Source organism: Amblyomma mixtum, chromosome 1 (assembly GCF_055824585.1).
Source record: "Amblyomma mixtum isolate Tamu chromosome 1, ASM5582458v1, whole genome shotgun sequence".
NCBI lineage: Eukaryota > Metazoa > Arthropoda > Arachnida > Ixodida > Ixodidae > Amblyomma > Amblyomma mixtum.
The window spans coordinates 125,781,278-125,786,932 of record NC_143012.1 but is presented as its reverse complement, the minus strand read 5'-3'; positions in this window follow the sequence as shown (position 1 = coordinate 125,786,932).

Here is a 5,655-nt window from a genome sequence, read left to right as displayed (position 1 = left end):
AAGCCTTGTTCGCCGAGGTGCTCCTTATATTCCATTATTAGTGGCGCAGAAATTGCGCGGGTGGGATCTGGGTGTCTCAAGGGGACGCGAATGGCAGGCCTTTGCCATGTGTCTTGACGGCTGATGGCGCCGGATGCAACCAAAAATTTGACTGTCTTCTACAGCGTGACCTGGGTGAACAGTAAGGGTTCACCGATGCGTTGGTCACGGTAACACCGTGCCCTCTGAAGCCTTGTTCGCCGAGGTGCTCCTTATATTCCATTAGTAGTGGCGCAGAAATTGCGCGGTTGGGATCTGGGTGTCTCAAGGGGACGCGAATGCCAGGCCTTTGCCATGTGTCTTGACTGCTGATGGTGCCGGATGCAACCAAAAATTTGACTGTCTTCTACAGCGTGGCCTGGGTGAACAGTAAAGGGTTCACCGATGCGTTGGTCACGGTAACACCGTGCCCTCTGAAGCCTTGTTCGCCGAGGTGCTCCTTATATTCCATTAGTAGTGGCGCAGAAATTGCGCGGGTGGGATCTGGGTGTCTCAAGGGGACGCGAATGCCAGGCCTTTGCCATGTGTCTTGACTGCTGATGGCGCCGGATGCAACCAGAAATTTGACTGTCTTCTACAGCGTGACCTGGGTGAACAGTAAGGGTTCACCGATGCGTTGGTCACGGTAACACCGTGCCCTCTGAAGCCTTGTTCGCCGAGGTGCTCCTTATATTCCATTAGTAGTGGCGCAGAAATTGCGCGGGTGGGATCTGGGTGTCTCAAGGGGACGCGAATGCCAGGCCTTTGCCATGTGTCTTGACTGCTGATGGTGCCGGATGCAACCAAAAATTTGACTGTCTTCTAGAGCTTGACCTGGATGAACAGTAAAGTGTTCACCAAGCGTTGGTCATGGTAACACCGTGCCCTCTGAAGCCTTGTTCGCCGAGGTGCTCCTTATATTCCATTATTAGTGGCGCAGAAATTGCGCGGGTGGGATCTGGGTGTCTCAAGTGGACGCGAATGCCAGGCCTTTGCCATGTGTCTTGACTGCTGATGGCGCCGGATGCAACCAAAAATTTGACTGTCTTCTACAGCGTGACCTGGGTGAACAGTAAAGGGTTCACCGATGCGTTGGTCACGGTAACACCGTGCCCTCTGAAGCCTTGTTCGCCGAGTTGCTCCTTATATTCAATTAGTAGTGGCGCAGAAATTGCGCGGTTGGGATCCGGGTGTCTCAAGGGGACGCGAATGCCAGGCCTTTGCCATGTGTCTTGACTGCTGATGGCGCCGGATGCAACCAGAAATTTGACTGTCTTCTACAGCGTGACCTGGGTAAACAGTAAGGGTTCACCGATGCGTTGGTCACGGTAACACCGTGCCCTCTGAAGCCTTGTTCGCCGAGGTGCTCCTTATATTCCATTAGTAGTGGCGCAGAAATTGCGCGGGTGGGATCTGGGTGTCTCAAGGGGACGCGAATGCCAGGCCTTTGCCATGTGTCTTGACTGCTGATGGTGCCGGATGCAACCAAAAATTTGACTGTCTTCTAGAGCTTGACCTGGATGAACAGTAAAGGGTTCACCAAGCGTTGGTCATGGTAACACCGTGCCCTCTGAAGCCTTGTTCGCCGAGGAGCTCCTTATATTCCATTATTAGTGGCGCAGAAATTGCGCGGGTGGGATCTGGGTGTCTCAAGGGGACGCGAATGCCAGGCCTTTGCCATGTGTCTTGACTGCTGATGGCGCCGGATGCAACCAAAAATTTGACTGTCTTCTACAGCGTGACCTGGGTGAACAGTAAGGGTTCACCGATGCGTTGGTCACGGTAACACCGTGCCCTCTAAAGCCTTGTTCGCCGAGGTACTCCTTATATTCCATTAGTAGTGGCGCAGAAATTGCGCGGTTGGGATCCGGGTGTCTCAAGGGGACGGGAATGCCAGGCCTTTGCCATGTGTCTTGACTGCTGATGGTGCCGGGTGCAACCAATAATTTGACTGTCTTCTACAGCGTGACCTGGGTGAAACGTAAAGGGTTCACCAATACCGATGCGTTGGTCACGGTAACACCGTGCCCTCTGAAGCCTTGTTCGCCGAGGTGCTCCTTATATTCCATTAGTAGTGGCGCAGAAATTGCGCGGGTGGGATCTGGGTGTCTCAAGGGGACGCGAATGCCAGGCCTTTGCCATGTGTCTTGACTGCTGATGGCGCCGGATGCAACCAAAAATTTGACTGTCTTCTACAGCATGACCTGGGTGAACAGTAAGGGTTCACCGATGCGTTGGTCACGGTAACACCGTGCCCTCTGAAGCCTTGTTCGCCGAGGTGCTCCTTATATTCCATTAGTAGTGGCGCAGAAATTGCGCGGTTGGGATCTGGGTGTCTCAAGGGGACGCGAATGCCAGGGCTTTGCCATGTGGCTTGACTGCTGATGGCGCCGGATGCAACCAAAAATTTGACTGTCTTCTACAGCGTGACCTGGGTGAACAGTAAAGGGTTCACCGATGCGTTGGTCACGGTAACACCGTGCCCTCTGAAGCCTTGTTCGCCGAGGTGCTCCTTATATTCCATTAGTAGTGGCGCAGAAATTGCGCGGGTGGGATCTGGGTGTCTCAAGGGGACGCGAATGCCAGGCCTTTGCCATGTGTCTTGACTGCTGATGGTGCCGGATGCAACCAAAAATTTGACTGTCTTCTAGAGCTTGACCTGGATGAACAGTAAAGGGCTCACCAAGCGTCGGTCACGGTAACACCGTGCCCTCTGAAGCCTTGTTCGCCGAGGTGCTCCTTATATTCGATTATTAGTGGCGCAGAAATTGCGCGGGTGGGATCTGGGTGTCTCAAGGGGACGCGAATAGCAGGCCTTTGCCATGTGTCTTAACGGCTGATGGCGCCGGATGCAACCAAAAATTTGACTGTCTTCTACAGCGTGACCTGGGTGAACAGTAAGGGTTCACCGATGCGTTGGTCACGGTAACACCGTGCCCTCTGAAGCCTTGTTCGCCGAGGTGCTCCTTATATTCCATTAGTAGTGGCGCAGAAATTGCGCGGTTGGCATCTGGGTGTCTCAAGGGGACGCGAATGCCAGGCCTTTGCCATGTGTCTTGACTGCTGATGGTGCCGGATGCAACCAAAAATTTGACTGTCTTCTACAGCGTGGCCTGGGTGAACAGTAAAGGGTTCACCGATGCGTTGGTCACGGTAACACCGTGCCCTCTGAAGCCTTGTTCACCGAGGTGCTCCTTATATTCCATTAGTAGTGGCGCAGAAATTGCGCGGTTGGGATCCGGGTGTCTCAAGGGGACGGGAATGCCAGGCCTTTGCCATGTGTCTTGACTGCTGATGGCGCCGGATGCAACCAAAAATTTGACTGTCTTCTACAGCGTGACCTGGGTGAACAGTAAGGGTTCACCGATGCGTTGGTCACGGTAACACCGTGCCCTCTAAAGCCTTGTTCGCCGAGGTACTCCTTATATTCCATTAGTAGTGGCGCAGAAATTGCGCGGTTGGGATCCGGGTGTCTCGAGGGGACGGGAATGCCAGGCCTTTGCCATGTGTCTTGACTGCTGATGGTGCCGGGTGCAACCAATAATTTGACTGTCTTCTACAGCGTGACCTGGGTGAAACGTAAAGGGTTCACCAATACCGATGCGTTGGTCACGGTAACACCGTGCCCTCTGAAGCCTTGTTCGCCGAGGTGCTCCTTATATTCCATTAGTAGTGGCGCAGAAATTGCGCGGGTGGGATCTGGGTGTCTCAAGGGGACGCGAATGCCAGGCCTTTGCCATGTGTCTTGACTGCTGATGGTGCCGGATGCAACCAAAAATTTGACTGTCTTCTAGAGCTTGACCTGGATGAACAGTAAAGGGCTCACCAAGCGTTGGTCACGGTAACACCGTGCCCTCTGAAGCCTTGTTCGCCGAGGTGCTCCTTATATTCCATTAGTAGTGGCGCAGAAATTGCGCGGGTGGGATCTGGGTGTCTCAAGGGGACGCGAATGCCAGGCCTTTGCCATGTGTCTTGACTGCTGATGGTGCCGGATGCAACCAAAAATTTGACTGTCTTCTAGAGCTTGACCTGGATGAACAGTAAAGGGCTCACCAAGCGTTGGTCACGGTAACACCGTGCCCTCTGAAGCCTTGTTCGCCGAGGTGCTCCTTATATTCCATTATTAGTGGCGCAGAAATTGCGCGGGTGGGATCTGGGTGTCTCAAGGGGACGCGAATGGCAGGCCTTTGCCATGTGTCTTGACGGCTGATGGCGCCGGATGCAACCAAAAATGTGACTGTCTTCTACAGCGTGACCTGGGTGAACAGTAAGGGTTCACCGATGCGTTGGTCACAGTAACACCGTGCCCTCTGAAGCCTTGTTCGCCGAGGTGCTCCTTATATTCCATTAGTAGTGGCGCAGAAATTGCGCGGTTGGGATCTGGGTGTCTCAAGGGGACGCGAATGCCAGGCCTTTGCCATGTGTCTTGACTGCTGATGGTGCCGGATGCAACCAAAAATTTGACTGTCTTCTACAGCGTGGCCTGGGTGAACAGTAAAGGGTTCACCGATGCGTTGGTCACGGTAACACCGTGCCCTCTGAAGCCTTGTTCGCCGAGGTGCTCCTTATATTCCATTAGTAGTGGCGCAGAAATTGCGCGGTTGGGATCCGGGTGTCTCAAGGGGACGGGAATGCCAGGCCTTTGCCATGTGTCTTGACTGCTGATGGCGCCGGATGCAACCAAAAATTTGACTGTCTTCTAGAGCTTGACCTGGATGAACATTAAAGGGTTCACCAAGCGTTGGTCATGGTAACACCGTGCCCTCTGAAGCCTTGTTCGCCGAGGTGCTCCTTATATTCCATTAGTAGTGGCGCAGAAATTGTGCGGTGGGATCTGGGTGTCTCAAGGGGACGCGAATGCCAGGCCTTTGCCATGTGTCTTGACTGCTAATGGTGCCGGATGCAACCAAAAATTTGACTGTCTTCTAGAGCGTGACCTGGATGAACAGTAAAGGGTTCACCAAGCGTTGGTCACGGTAACACCGTGCCCTCTGAAGCCTTGTTCGCCGAGGTGCTCCTTATATTCCATTAGTAGTGGCGCAGAAATTGCGCGGGTGGGATCTAGGTGTCTCAAGGGGACGCGAATGCCAGGGCTTTGCCATGTGTCTTGACTGCTGATGGCGCTGGATGCAACCAAAAATTTGACTTTCTTCTATAGCGTGACCTGGGTGAACAGTAAAGGGTTCACCGATGCGTTGGTCACGGTAGCACCGTGCCCTCTGAAGCCTTGTTCGCCGAGCTGCTCCTTATAATCCATTAGTAGTGGCGCAGAAATTGCGCGGTTGGGATCCGGGTGTCTCAAGAGGACGCGAATGCCAGGCCTTTGCCATGTGTCTTGACTGCTGATGGTGCCGGATGCAACCAAAAATTTGACTGTCTTCTAGAGCTTGACCTGGATGAACAGTAAAGGGCTCACCAAGCGTTGGTCACGGTAACACCGTGCCCTCTGAAGCCTTGTTCGCCGAGGTGCTCCTTATATTCCATTATTAGTGGCGCAGAAATTGCGCGGGTGGGATCTGGGTGTCTCAAGGGGACGCGAATGGCAGGCCTTTGCCATGTGTCTTGACGGCTGATGGCGCCGGATGCAACCAAAAATTTGACTGTCTTCTACAGCGTGACCTGGGTGAACAGTAAGGG